General features: G+C 36.8%; 1 protein-coding gene across 1 annotated transcript in view; it reads right to left on the bottom strand.

The window, feature by feature from the left end:
- Positions 1-15969, bottom strand: part of Gabrg3 (gamma-aminobutyric acid type A receptor subunit gamma3) — a 640380-nt gene that overhangs the window by 254994 nt on the left and 369417 nt on the right. The gene's annotated exons all lie outside the window — the stretch shown is intronic.

Here is a 15969-nt window from a genome sequence, read left to right as displayed (position 1 = left end):
TTATCTTCTTCCAATAATAGTAACAATAATGGTGATAATAAAAATCATAAGCCTCTTTGGAGCAGTGTGTATGGATCAAAAGTACAAACACGAGACAGATATTCTGCTCAGTTCAAACCCCAGTCCTGTGCCTGCTCGCTGGGTAAGGTTGGCAGATGACCTCACCTTTCTGGGCTCAGTTTCCTCACTTATGAAATATGCTGGAGAAAAACAGGACCTCCAGGGTCAGTAGAAGAATGAAATGTTCTGAAGATTTTGTGAATGTGTGGGATTAGCATTGCCTACAACATTCTAAATGCACCTATGAACATGTTGGGGAAAATTAAGGACTCCCAGATCCCAGCACTGATCACCTGAGGAGGTTTGAACAGCAAAGCTGTGACCCAGGGTCCTCTTAACACTCAGATTGGTTTTAACTTTATTTATAAAGTTTAAAAAAATGAGACTTATTTTAGTAAGTTCATGCATTATAAACAGTGAAACAACAAAAACCCACAAAGTAGTTAGAGTTTATCTGTGTTTTCTTCCCAAAATAATGTTTACTATCAAGGCTATAAGTAGGGGAAAAAGGAAAATAAAAGAGTTAGTAAGACAAAAAACATGGTTTTTCCATAAAAATATTTACCATTATTTTTTTCAACACCCATTCACATTAAACTATTTTTTGAAAAACCATGCATAAAAACAGAACCAAACAAAATCCTGAACTAATCAACAAATGCTCAAGAGCGTTGTGCACGCAGGTAACTAAAGAGTGTGGGATAGGCAGAGAGAAGATGGTGAAGGCCCATTTTACACACAGCACAGGTCTGCCTGCTGTGGTTCCTAAAGGGAAAGTTGGTCCCCAGGTCACTCAGTAGTTTAAAGTATCTTTCAGACCTCAGAAGTCTTTCAACTCATTTCTCAGCACAGAGCTCCAGTTCTCTTGTCCTCCTCTCTCTTCAAAACTCATCTCGAGACAGAAAAGCTGGCATCACTGAGTCTCTGTTCCTAAGAAGTCATTTTCAAAAATCAAATACGATACAAAATTATGAACGAGAAATTAAGAAAAGGACTCTTCTTCATAGCAAAGCAGTCTTTGCTTTGCATGATTTCTTTTGTATACTTTCCAGGGTTTTTCAGCCCCATGACTTTGGGATAATGTCTGAGTCCTATAGATCAAGTAGCTGATGACTTTGTGATTAGAATACCAGGTCTTATTGCCAAATCTTTGGTTCCATTTTTTACTGACTTCAGTTTTTGCTTTATACAAGATGGAAAAACATGAAGGTTTTCTGACCTTGTTAATTTTGCGATATTTGCCTTTGATGGATCAAACGACACAGTAATGCCAAGAACTCTCGGTGGCTTCTTCAACTCATCAGTTCTATGAAGAAGACAGTCTTGATCACACCCTTGCTTTCATATTTAACCCCTCAGAGCCTGGTGTTTTCAAGTAACCCATATAAAACATGCACATTGTTGAGTAGATTCTCCAAAATGATGATGTAAGCCCAATGTGAAAGATCTAGAGAGGGTCTGGATGTTTTTTGCACCATTATAAGCCCTTCACTGTGCAGTGTGCCTACCACTGCTGTGCACTCCCTTAGAGAATCCAAAGACAACAGAGAAACTGCAAATATCCCTCACGCCCCTGTGTTTGCAGCCATAGCACTCAAGGACAGCTGCATCCTTGGTCACATTGACAAATGTGCCCAGAGTTCCATTCATCATGTTGTAACTTGCTATCATTTCCCCTCTGCAAATGGGGGGAATAAAGGTTTAGAGAGATGAAGACAGTTCCCTGAGAGGTGAAGGAGTCAGTCACTATGTGACTTTTCAGTATCCGTGCAAAGTACCCCAGGGATACTGAAAAGTCACCCTCTTCAATTCATCTCCCCAACCTTCCTGCCCTAACAGGACCTCCTCCCTCTACCTTGTGGGATGTTTGCAAAAGAGGCATGATGCCTGCAGAGATCCACTATTACAGGGCACTCAGGGCCACTTCAACAGAGAAAAGCAGTGCCTTCAAAGTCAGAAGTCTTTACAGCAGTCAGCCTGTCTTAGCAATGTCATGACCAGGTTCTTAAACTCAATGAACAAATTGCTTTACCTAAAGCCAGAATAAAAATACCAACATTCAAAACGGGAAGAAGGAGCCAATGCAATCATATGTAGCAGTGGTTTGTGATTTTTACTGAGTTTCCAATCTAAATGAGGATGACAAGGAGGTCTGGTGAGAAAAAGAATATCAGGGCCATGCCTGTTCTTTGGGCTGCAGACTCCATCATTGTCATCTTAGAAGGACTTCAGTGTCAGCCTGACCAACCACATGTCATGGTTTCCTGCCCTTCAGACTTGACAAGTCTACAGAAATGGGAAGTCAGGGACAGGGAGGAGCTGGGAGAGGCCTCAGAACCAGAGCACTAAAGCTTGTGGGACAGGTCAAGAGAAAATATGGCAAAAACCCATTTCATTCACAGCACAGATCTGCCTGCTATGGTTCCTAAAGGGAAAGTTGGTCCCCAAGGTCACCATCTTGATTGTCACTCATGGGTCAAGGCTGTGGGACACCACCATGTTTCTCATACATGCTGAAAAGCTCCTCCTGCTACTTCCAAAGCATGTGGACTCAAGAAGACACTTGAACAATTGGAACTTTGCAGTTCACATGTCTTGAAGACTGGGATGGTAGGAACTCCCCTCTTCTTGGAAGATGGGTTTCTTTTTGGAAGTCTCATACCTGGACATTTATTTCAGATAATACAGGGCCACTGCTGGCATCTCACACCATCTGCCCTTTGGTGACTAACACCTCCAATAGGGAGAAAGAACTTTTGAGGAGCACTATCTTCCTTTCCTTACAGGACAAAAGGCAGCAGAGGGAAGTCCCACCTGCTGGGTAGCTCCACCTGGCAAAGAGCCAACCTCATTTATGCACTTGTGCATCAGGCAGGGAACAAGGGGATTTTTAAGTTGGCTTGGTTGAATACAGATGCACCAGTTTATGAAGCATTTGGATGAATCAGGAGTGCTTAGTTCTTTCTCCAGGTCTGATCAACAAGGGTTTAGAAGGGTTTTTTATTTGGCTGTTCTCTGCATGCTGCACACACAGGAAGAAAGGAGATATTAGCAGTTCCTAAAAATAAACCTTAGCTGGTTTGTTTGTATCTCTGCTCAGGGAATCTGATGTTGCTGGAGCCTGAGAGCAATGTAGCTAAATGCAGGCTTCCTGTCCTGTTCAGCCTGCTTCCTGGCCACAGGGAAACAAAACTGACCATGAAACACAGATGGTGCCTCCCTGTAGGCACTGGGCACATAATGTGAACCACCACTCTCCTGGAATGCCTTAAAAAAATCTTTTCCCAAATCAACATCATCCCAGTCCTTGTGGCCATGAGGAGATGCGAATGTGATGAGCCAGTGTCTGAATCAAATTCAGGAGCAATGAACTTAACCTTGGGCCATAGAACTGCCACAGTGGGGGAACTTGACCATCTTAAATTGTTTGCAATTGCCTTTGGTCTAGCATCTTGTCAACCAAAAACAAAGGTGAAGAGGATGTTTGGTGGGCAGTGATGAAGGGGAAACAAGCAACAACCGAACTTTCTACAGCACTCCGGGTCAATGCAGCATGCTGGTATGTTCACATGAAGTGTGTTGACTGAGTAGCATTACTGGACACAAACAGCAAAAGCAACAGGTGACGCCAACACCTGTTTACCTTTCCTGACAACAGGGCTCATTCTCAGAGTGGTCTTCTTCAAGGGCAGCCTGCCAAGCTCACACCATGCTGCTGAAGTCCAACAGAGCAGGTATATGGATTAGTGGCAGAATATCCCCAGGGGTCAGGGAAATACTAAATTAATGATTAGTATCTCCTAGTGTTAAGACTCCCCTATTTCATATTTAGTGCTGAATGACATCCCTACGAATCCACAGGGTTCCACATCTATAGATTCAACCAACCATAAATTAAAAATGCTTATAAATCAAAAATTCCAGTAAGTTCCAAGTAAAATTTGAATTTTCCATGTGTGGAGTTCTATGCTGAATCCATGTGAAGGAAGTGATGTGTGGGCATTGTATTAGGTATTATAACTAAACTAGAGATAACTTAAGGAATACAGGAGCATATGCACAAGTCATATGCAAATCTACACTAATTTATATAAGACTTTAGCATCTGCAGATTTTAGTCTCCTGAGAGGGGTAGTCTTGGGATCAATCTCCTGAGGATACTAAGGGATAGCTGTATTTGGTAACTATCATAGTCAGTAAAACATGTCAATTTTCATGATACAGAGAACATTATAACATGTTAGTACACTTGAACATATCTTCCTAACTCTGTTAGCATGTGTTCTGAACAATGAATGTGTAGACAGGGGCTTAGCAAAGGCATCTGGGTGATTTGTAGCTATCTGAAGCATGAGATTTCTTTCGGTGTGAGAGAGTCAGATTATACATATGCACATACATGCACATTTGCATAGATCTGTGAGTCAAGTCTGATCTCATAGCTGGATTTCAAATTTAGAACTGAGACAGTAAAGATGCAGAGCATATATCAAGAAAAGGGCTGGAAATAAACAGAGGTCAAAAAACTGGGAAAGAGGAACTCAAAACATTACTGATATGAAATGAAATAGTTTTAAAGGTGTGTAGTTTGCTTGACAACCTATGGGAGAGTCAAAGACGGTGATTTCTGGCATTTTGCTGACCATGAGCTGCAGATAGGTTACTGAGCAGTTCAAAGGTGTCCACTCCAAAGGGAAATGTGCTGTTAGTAATAAAATGACAACAAATAGGACTCATTCTCAGACTGGCTATCTTCAAGGGCAGCCTGCACAGGCAATACCATGTCACTGAGCAGCCTTGGCAAGGGGCAAGTATGTGAATTTGTGGTATGTATTACAAACTAATAGTATAAATGCTTGGGTATTCAAGACTTAGGATAAAAATATTCCATTAATCTATTAAAAAAGCTCAATAATTTTTTCATACTTATTTCATAGTAGAATGGTAATCTTTAGGGCAGGTTGTATTAAATAAACTGTGGTAAAATAGATACCACCTGTTTCCTTTTACTTTTTCAAAATGTGATTCCTAGAAAATTTTAAATTAAATCTGTGACTTACATTAAATTTCTATTGGACAGCACAGATCTAAAAGAGATTGTAAGAGAATAAGAAGTGTGAATATGGACATGAAGACTTTTGGGAATGAAGGGAACATGATACCTCTCAGGGGATAAGACAAAAATGTCTGTTGGGTTTTTAAAGGAAAGTAAATAGAGGAAGACCAATAGGCAGTGCTGCTGCCCAGGGATTGAATCCAGCTCGTGGATCTATTTTCTTTGCCCAGCAGTATTAACCCCAAAATGTTCTAGTTATGCAAATTTGTTGTCAACTTTAAAATATTACTGGAAGCATCTGCATAAAAATTCAGAATCTCAGATTCTCTTGAAAAACAAAAACACCTGGCAAAAATCTTCATTGTATTCTTTCACACCTGGAGTTGGCCAGCATTGAGAGGCACCTGCCTCTCAGACACAATATATCTTTGGCCACAGTCCCCACCATTCCTTCATGTTCTGGACCCAGATTGAACATTGGCTATCATTTACTACTTCCAAGTTTGTGCTCTTCTTTTTGACTAGACACATGAGAAAAATGACATACATGTGCCAGTCATATATATGGGCATATTACCTGTTATTGAGGAGATAAACAAATTCCTGGCAAACCGATATCTCCTTCTGTTCTAGAAACTTTATAGAAAGTGACATACATTTGCCTACAAATGCCATAATTTTATCATTCTTTATGGCTGAGTAATATTCCATTGTATATATATACCATAGTTTCTTTATCCATTCATCAATTGAAGGACATCTAGGTTGGTTCCACAATCTGGCTATTGTGAACTGAGCAGCTATGAACATTGATGTGGCTGTATTTCTTTAGTATGCTGATTTTAAGTCCTTTGGGTATAGGCCAAGGAGTGGGATAGCTGGGTCAAATGGTGGTTCCATTCCAAGTTTTCTAAGGAGTCTCCACACTGCTTTCCAGAGTGGCTGCAACAAATCTTCATAGATGGCAGGTCTTTCTTTAAATAAAGCAGTATCAGTCTTTCCAGTTCCCAGTCTATTTTCCAGCAGGTAACTGGCATCACATGCAAATGAAGTAACTGAGGAAAATTTCATAGACTATTTAGAAAGGTCTTTGCAGATTAAGGGAAGTCAAAATAGATAGGGCAGTATGAGGGGACCAGCAAGAGTGGGGAGCTATTTATACCCCTAAGCCTGAAAGGCCAATGGGCAGTAGTAGGTATAATATAAAGGGGCTCCCCCGCCCTTTACCCTGCAGCCATTTCCCTGCCTCCCAACTACTTGTCAGTCAGTGAACATCCTAGCTAGCTATTGGTTCATCAGTCAGTTTGCAAGTATCCTTCTCCGTTATTGGTCTCCTGTTAGCCCTGCGGAATTCAACTGCTTAAGGATAGCTTCCCCTGCCATCTTTTCTCATGCTTTCTCTCCCCCTGACTCTCTTTCTCTCTCCTCCTCGCTTTTCACACTCTCTTGTGTGCGCCCTTTCTCTTTTCCTCTCATTTTCTCTCTTACCCTGCAGGGAGACACTCTGTGTGCTTAATAAACTCCCTTATGTGAATTCTGGTGTCCGGCGTGGTTTTCTTTTCTTTTTTTTTTTATTGTAAACAAATGGGATACATGTTGTTTCTCTGTTTGTACATGGCGTAAAGGCATACCATTTGTGTAATCATAAATTTACATAGGGTAAAAAAAAAAAAAAGTGACATACAGTTGATGTTAGCCACCAGCTGCCCTTCTCACTGGTCACACAACGGCCCTGCTGAATAAAAGATCAGATATGTGATCTTCAAATATTTTCTCTATTCTTGAGGTTGTCTTTTCATTCTTTAGATGGTTTCTTTTGAAGCATGAAAGTTTTCAATTTGGTGACATCCAGTTTATCTATTTTTTATTGTGCTGCCTGTACTTCTGGTGTCACATCTGAGAAACCATAGACTAATCCAAGGTTACAAAGATTTATACTTATTTTCTTCAAAAAGTTATATATAGTTTAGCCGTTACATGTTGCATATGATGTAAGATGCAATTCTAATTTGATTCCTCTGCATGTGTACGTCCAATTGTCTCAGCATTATTTGTTGGAAAAGCTATCCTTTCTTACTGAATTATTTTGGCAAACAATAATTGACCATAAATGTGAGTTTTTTTTTTTCAGGACTCTCAATTTTATTCCATAGATCTATAAATCTGTCATTTAGGTGATATCTTACCACACTGTTCTACTTACATAGTAAGTTTTGAAATCACATGTGTGAGGCATCTAAATTTGTTCTTCTTTTTGCAAGATTATTTTGACTATTCTGGATTTTTTTGAATTTCCATGTAAATTTTAGAATTTCAGGAATTAAAAAAAAAGGCAACAAAGGTTCTTATTTGGACTGGACTGAATTTATAGATCAGTTTGGGATAATATTACCATCCTAATAAGATTTAGTATTTCAGTTCATTAACACAGAATACCTTTCCATTTATTTAAGTCTTCTTTCAATACAGATAAGAATTCAAGCTTAGCTTTCACTTCCTGCTTATTTCAATAACTTTATATAATTGGGATCATATATAACATAACCTTTGAGATTTTCATTCAGTTCAAGTCTACAGCAGTACAATCAAACTGTTTCATGATCAACAATTTGTTGCTGCATTGTATTCCTTCTTAAGGCTATCAACAATTTGCTCACCAATTCACCCACTGAAAGACAGAAGGGTTGTTTCCAGATTTTGGCTCTTAAGAATAAAGCTACTATGAATATTCATGAACAGAATTTTGTGTCAACATCCTCATTTCTTTCTCTGAGATGAATGTCTATGTAATCACTAGGTCATATAAAAAAACCATATGTTTAGTATTAAAAGAAATTTTCAGGGATGGGGATATAGCTCAGTGGTAGAGTGTGAGGACCTGGATTTAATCACTCTTAAAAAAGATCCAGAAAGAGAAGAAACTCCCAAACTATTTTCTACAGTGACTGTGTTATTTTACATTCTCATCAACAACATATCCAGTTTTTCCACATCCTTGCTGATATTTGGTATTATCACTGTCTTTAATATTAGCCATTTCTAATAAGTGTAGTGATAGTCATTTCTAAAAAGTAAAGTGCATTTACTAATAATTAATGATGATATGAGTGCATTTACCATCTATATATTACCTTTGGTGAAATGCCTGTTTATGTTTGTTTATATCTTTTACCCATTTTTAACTGGACTGTTTATTTTTCCTGTTTAGTTTTGGTATATATTTTTTAATTGTGATAAAAATACATGGTGCAAAACTTACCATTTTAACCATTTTAAGTGTAATTCAGAAATACTAAGTACATTTAAAATGCTGACAACCATCACTACAACTATTTCCAGACTGTTTCATTATCCCAATCAGAAATTGTACTTGTTGAACAGTAGCTCATTCTCTCCTTACCCATCCCCAGGTACCTATATTCTACTTTCTCTATATATATAAATTTCCTTTTCTAGCTACTTCAAGTAAGTGGAATTCGTTTTTTATTCCTAGTCATGCTCATTTCACTTAGCATGATATTTTCCAAGTCATAGCATGCATCAGAACACCACTGCTGTGCATGTATTAAAACATAATTAGTCATTAGAGAAATGAAATTTAAATCACAATGAGATGCAACTTCTTTCCCATTAGGATGGCTGTTATTAATAAAAAAAGATTGGGGGAGAGAAACAAGTGTTGGTGAAGATGTGCAGAAAATGGAATCTCTGCATGGCTGGTGGGAATACAAAATTGTATAGCTGCTAAGAAAAACTGTCAGTTCCTCAAAGAATTAAATAGAGAGTTATCATATGCTCCAGCAATTCCATTCCTCGGCATATATTCATAAGAATCGAGAGCAAGACCTCAAGCAGATTCCTATACAATGGTCATAACAGTTTTATTCACTATAGTCAAAAGGTGGAAAATAACCCAAGTGCCCACAAACAAATAAAATATGATATTACAAATAATGAAATATTATTCAGTCATGAAGAAAAATAAAATTGTTTACTTTTTTAGTTTTTAGAGTTATTTATGCAATACAGATTCAATCCCTTTATCAGATATGGGGTTTTGTAAGTATTTTCTCCCAGGATGTAATTTGCCTTTTCAATTTTGACAAAGTAACAAAATTTTTCAATTTTGACAAAGTAACAAACAATTTCTTAAATGAATCATATTTTGATGTCAAATCTAAAATTCTTCATTAGTTTTAGATCAGAAAGATTTTCTCCTATATATTTTTTCTAATTTGTTGTGGTTTATGGCTTTTTTTTTTTTTTTTTTTTTGGCTTCTATCCATTTGGAATTAATATTTCTGCAAGTTGAAGGTAATTTTTTTTTCTTTTGCAACAGATTTTCAGCTAAATTAATTATTATCTTATTTATTATTTGATAAGAGTAATCATACCTAGGATTAGCACATTTCTCAAAATGTAGCATTTCAATGACCTGGGGCAAGACATTACAACAGCAGTAGGGTCATGCATCAGTATACTCTATCACATGAGATTTAACATTGTAATATAAACAGCAGAGAGTGGGGTAACTTTCTTTATTGATGAAAGAGTAATTGAAGGAATGGGACTTTATTTGAGGTTTTAGTCTAGGCCCTAATTTAATTTGAGCAATCATCTGTGAACACGAGTTTCACACATAAAAAAATTTCTAAATCTCAAAGTGACAGAATATTATTGCATCAGGGTCCACAATATCTATTGTAGGTTACAAAATGTTGTGTGTGTATGTGAAGTGATTCCTATTTTTAAGAAACACAGTAACACAGTTGCACAACTGGCATGCCTAACATTTTGTCATTGATTTGTCAGGTGACTTAGAAACAGATGTTGTATCTTGTATTATTTACTTCAGGGTATATTGAGCATACTTATTATGATGGTTTGACTTAAAATTTTTTCTACTTTATGATGGTGTTAAAGCAATATGTGTCTGATAGAAATCTTTCTTCAAATTTTTAGTTTTGATCTTTTCCCATGCTAGTGACAAGCTGTCTGGTATCTGCCAAGCAATAGCGGAGAGTTACAGTTCCCAGTAAGGCACACCATCAAGAAGGAGAGCAACTGATATGTTATTGAGCTAGAATATTCAGTAGGTTAGTTGTATTCAACACTTTTATAACTGAGGATGTATTCAATTTACTGTGAGTTTAGATGTATTGTAAATCCAGGAACATCTGTATACTGTGGTTTTAACAAATTAACACTAATTTTTCCAAAAGTCATACATCTTCTGGAAGTAAAATTATGAACTAAATAAAGTTCATGCTAATATATATTGATCTGTCAGTCAAATAGGAATGTTTACTTCGTAATGCTGATATTTAACCCAAAGAAAACCAACAATGAAATAAATTATTTTCAAAATAACTTGAGAAATGAAGATTTAAAAGATAAAGATATATATATTATCTTTTCATTTAATCTCTTCTATAAAACATATCAAGACATAGGTTACACACTAAGGTTAGTCATACTGCACTGGGAGATCATTTCTGAGTTTGTTCTGCCATGTAGATTTTCCCTACAACTTGAGGACTGTGCTCAGTGCATCTGTCAGCAGGTCCCCAGGTTTTTGGACACTTCCAAAAGGTAGAGAATTGGGACAGGTAGAACAATGACCCCCAAAGAAATCCACAGCCTGGTCCCCAGAGCCTGATAATGTCACCTGACATGGCAGAAAGGACTCTGCAGACACCATGAAGTTGGACATTTCATCTGGGGAAAGTATCCTCCCTGTGGATTTGTCCAGTCTGTTCACAAAGGTGAATAGGTGAAAAGCAGAAACTTACCTGTCTGTGATCAGAGAAAGACTGATGACAAAACAAGGCTCAGAGAAGGGCACCCAGCTAGATTTCAGGAAAAAGAGGGGTACAGGATGGAGGAATGTGGGCAGCCCGTAGGGGTCTGAGTAAGTAGATTCTCCCAGTAACCTCTAGGAAGAAATGCTGCCCTGTCAACACCATGCCTCATACCCATTTCAGAGTTCTGAACGATCAAGATGCGAGATGATAAATTTGTGTTGTTTCAAGCCACTAGGTGTGTGATCATTTGTTGCAGCAGTTATAAGAAAGCAATATAGCTTTAGCTGAATGTTCATAAGGCCTAAGTCCTATGGCCACACTCAGTATACAAAATATAGCCAAGTTCTGAACTCCAGAGATTTCTCTCCCAGGATACTACATCAAAATCAATTTTAATTCAGTCGTATTTATTTTATTTTAATTTTTTATTGGTGCATTATAATTATCTCTGATAATGGGATTCATTTTGCCATATTCATACGTGCACATAATTTGATCAGTCTCATTCCCCAGGACCTTCCCTTACACTCTCCTCCTCCCTCCCTCTGATCTGCTTGCTCCACTTTTTAATTAGTGCATTGTAATTATATATATAAGCAGGATTAGTTGTGGTATATTTGTACACAGACATAGCATAATTTGGTATATTTAATTCCCCAGTACTTCCCCATGCCTCCTCTACTCCCTCCCTCTCAATTCCTTTTCTATTGGCCCCCCTTCTATTTTTGTGAGATCCTTTTTTATTTAATTGCCTTTTCTCTTTCTCTCCCACCCTCGCTTCCACATATGTGAGAGTTCATTCAGGCCTTGACTTTCTGAATCTCGATTATATCACTTGGCATGATGATTTCCATTTCCATTTATTTACCAGAAAATTGCATAACTTAATTCTTTACGACTGAATAAATTCCATGTGTGTATATACCACGTATTCTTTATCCATGAATTTGTTGACAGACACCCAGACGAGTTCCATAACTTGGCTATTGTGAATTGCACTGCTATAAACATTGATATGTATGTATCACTATAATATACTAATTTTAGTTCTTTTGGATAGATACCCAAGGACATAAGCAATTTAAAAATTATTTTCAATGATTTTAATCAGTTTAAACTGATGACAAGATCTCTTTCAGTATATGTTAGGAGGTTTTTAAACATGATTCTGAAACTCAATGACTACAGAAAATACAAGAGGTTTTTAATTGATTAAAATATCTCCAAAATTTCAACTATTTAAAAAAAACTATAAACCCAATTATTAAATAATAAACTCAAGGCTGAGGGTGTAGCTCAGTGGTAGACTGTGTTTAGCACACCCAAGAGTCTAGGTTTACTAAAATAATAAAATAGCAATAGAAATAATAAACCTAAACATTCTATTTTAAAAATTTTTTTTGTTGTCGATGGACCTTTATTTTATTTATATGCAGTGCTGAGAATTAAACCCAGTGCCTTGTGCATACTATGCAAATGCTCTACTACTGAGCCACAACCCCAACCCCAACCTAAACTTTCCATATATCAAATGATGTTACCTTATCTCTGTGCATGTATTGGAAAATTTTGTCATTATTTGAGAGGTTTTGCTTATGCCATTCATTTCCAATTGCTCACCAGTGTTATGATCAGTGTTTTCCTGATAATACATATCTAAAATGTAGAAACAAATTAGGTACTGAACTGACATAGATAAAACTGTTCTCCATAACTCCAAATCACCAAGGCATGTTTTTCTCTAAAAAGTGTTATTATTCTCATTTATACAAAGTGAATCATATCAATTAATGCTAGACATGGAAATTAGTTCAATAAATTTATCTTTAAAGTACAGTTTTATATTTTCGGATTTCTGGTTATTTTGTATTTGATAGAATATCTCTTTGGAGTTTCATCATTTATGATTGGAATAAATTCCTAACTTTCTTCTCTAACTCCAGTTATTGTTGCTTTTACTAGACTCAATAAAAGCTGTTTCAGGTTTGCTGAAAAATTAAGCAGAAAGTGCAGAGCTCCCATATACTACTTTCCTTCTCTCCCTTCAGAGTTGTAATCAATGAACCTGTTGACACATCATTATCACCCAAGAGCCATGTTGATATTAGGGTTCACACTTGGCATTGCCCATTGTGTAGATTTGGATAAATACACAATGTCATACATCTACTATTACAGTGTCACACAGAATATGTTCATCACTCTAAACATCTTTTGTGCTCTATCTATTCATCCCTCACTCCCCCAATCTCTGACAGACTTTTCCCTGTCTCCACAGTTTTGCCTTTTTCCCAAATGTCACATAGTTGAAATCACAGTATCTAGCCTTTCAGATTGTCTTCTTTCACTTAGAAATATGCATTTAAGGTTCCTCGGTGTCTTCTCATGACTTGATATCTCATTTTTTTTCTGACATTGAAGAGTATTTCACTGTTTGGGTGTACCAGTTTGTTTATCACTCATCTATTGAAGGACATCTGTTTCTGAATTTGGGTAATTATGAAGAAAGCTACTATAAATACTTGTACACAGGCTTTTGTGTGGACATAAGTTTTTAATATATTTGGATAAATACCAAGGAGCACAAATTCTGAGTCATATAATAAAAGTATATTTAATTCTGTAAGAAACTACCCAGCTGTATTCCAGAGTAGCTATACCATTCTGTATTTGCAACATCAATGAATGAGAGTTTTTGTTGTTCTACCTCCTTACTCATCTTTGAACTTGTCAATGTTTCAGATTTTGGCTGTTCTAGCCTAATACATAGTAGTCTATACCCAGTTTTTTCACTATAAATTTATTTTTGTCTGGTTGCCAAATATCAATCTAGTCATTCAGTACCGTGATTTTTCGGACAGAATATCTTTTATTTGCCCACATGTTAAAAGGGTCTTTGACACTATACCTAAGACCTCATTACCTGGATTATACATTCACTCTGATCACCCTCCACTAGCACATGATACCAGAGACGTGGAAATACATGTGGATGGTCTTGCAAATCATTTTTCCTACCACGACAGACTTCTTCCTTATACTCTATGCCTTCTAGAAAGGCCCGTTAGGAGTTCAGGTTTTAGAATGGTGTTTCCCCACATGGTGTGTTTATGTGAGTTCCCTTTAAGAATTTAAATTATTTTATTTTTGTAAAATATTTTTAAAACAATTCATATAAGTACTTTTCTTTCTGGCAGTACTGTAAACCACATATGTGGAAAATCACCTGCTGGAATAGAATGCTTGAAAGGCTTTGTAAAATTTTTAAACATATTTTGAAAACATGAGAGAGTAAAGGAAACCATCAGACCCCCAAAGGGCAGGCTTGCACAGGAGTGCTGAGGAATCTGCCAGTCTCTGCTGGTCTGGACCTTGGCCCCACATGAGCAAGCAACAGGGCTTGGCCCCAGCAGAGGAGTCATGCTGGGCAGAGAACCCATTAAAGTCTAGATTATGGAATTGAAGAAACCTCAGCTGGAGGAACCTGAAAAAACTTTCCCTTAAAGAAGATTCCCTGTCCAGCATTGTCTGTGGAAAACATAAGAGAAAAAAAAATGCATTTCTGGGTAAAGAATTTTCAACCACAAGCCTGAAATCATGAAGACATTTAAGTAGACTAGCTCTAGTGAACTCTAGTTCACACCATCTGTATGGCCCAGGTATTAAGGCTTAAATTTTAATTCACAGTGATGGAAAATGAATTATTGATACATGTACCAATATGTATGACTCTCAAAGATAATATGCTGAGTGAAAGAAGCCAGACATACCTTACAAAATTCTATAACAAACACTATTAATCTGTAGCAATAGACAGAAGATCAGCAATGCCATGGGCCAGGAGTGGGATAATTGCTTGCAAAGATGCAACAGAGGGGTTGGGGATGCAGTCCTGTGGTAGAACATGTGCTTAGCATGCACGAGGTCCTCCTAGATTCAATCCCCAACACACACACACACACACACACACACACACACACACACACAAACATAAAGAACTATCTGGGCTAATGGGAATGTTCTATTATCTTGTGTGTGGTGGTACTTACATAGATATATGCAATTCTCAAGGCTCATTGAACTTTACTGGAAATAGGTTGTTTTACTGCATGAAGATTACATCCTAATAATAAAGATATTAAAAAAGAAATCACTAGCATAAATTTCACACCAAAGAGTAGTGAATTAGCAGCATTGTGTGCTAGAAAGTGGATCTAATGATTAGCAGTTTCTTTAGTTTAATAAGTGAGAATAAAAAATAAAATGATAGAGATACAAGAGAGGCAGACCAAATCATCCTTAGAAAAAGCCTCTTTACATACAAGCCTCAAAGAAATACACAGATAAAGTCCCAGGAAACATGAACTTAAATTAACAAGTAACTGAACAAATTGTGCAAATTCTACCCACAAAGATATTGATATGTTTTGAAATTTTAATAGCCATTATTAAAAATTTGGTGAAGAAACCAGAGCCAGCCAAAATTGCACAGGTGATAAGGAGCAGTAACAAAATAGAATGTCTAATAATGAGAAAATAACCACTGAAATTACAAACTCAATAAATGAGTTAAGACCATATCAGTTCAATGGAAGGATCAACAGAACCAACTTGGGTTAGCTGGTAAATTATGAATTGGACAAATCACTCAAACATTGTGTACGTATGTGTAAGTGTGTTGTACAAAAGTCACTCACAAAGCATTGTTTTGGATGATTCTGTAACTTTTAGAGTAAATAGAGAACTATCCTAAATGGACCTCAGGCAAGGTTACCAGATATCATAAGTATTCATATCCACTGGCTAGGCATCAATCAATTGTTTGCATTATTAACAAATACAATAAGTTTAGATTAAAAAAATTAAACGATTGTTTACAGAAGAATACTTTAATACAGTCTAGGAGATCACTGAAAATATACTTTCCCTTTTGTCTTTTTCTGAACCTAAAAGGAATTGAAAAGTGTATTCATCTCTTGTTTCACACAACGTCTGCCTGAGATTTCATCAGATTTGTTTGTCAGGCTCCATATGCAATTTTAAAGAAAG

The sequence above is a fragment of the Sciurus carolinensis genome, chromosome 2 (genome assembly GCF_902686445.1).
Source record: "Sciurus carolinensis chromosome 2, mSciCar1.2, whole genome shotgun sequence".
In the NCBI taxonomy this organism is placed as follows: domain Eukaryota; kingdom Metazoa; phylum Chordata; class Mammalia; order Rodentia; family Sciuridae; genus Sciurus; species Sciurus carolinensis.
The sequence above is the reverse complement of the archived record's forward strand: the minus strand, read 5'-3'. Positions and strand labels throughout refer to the sequence as shown.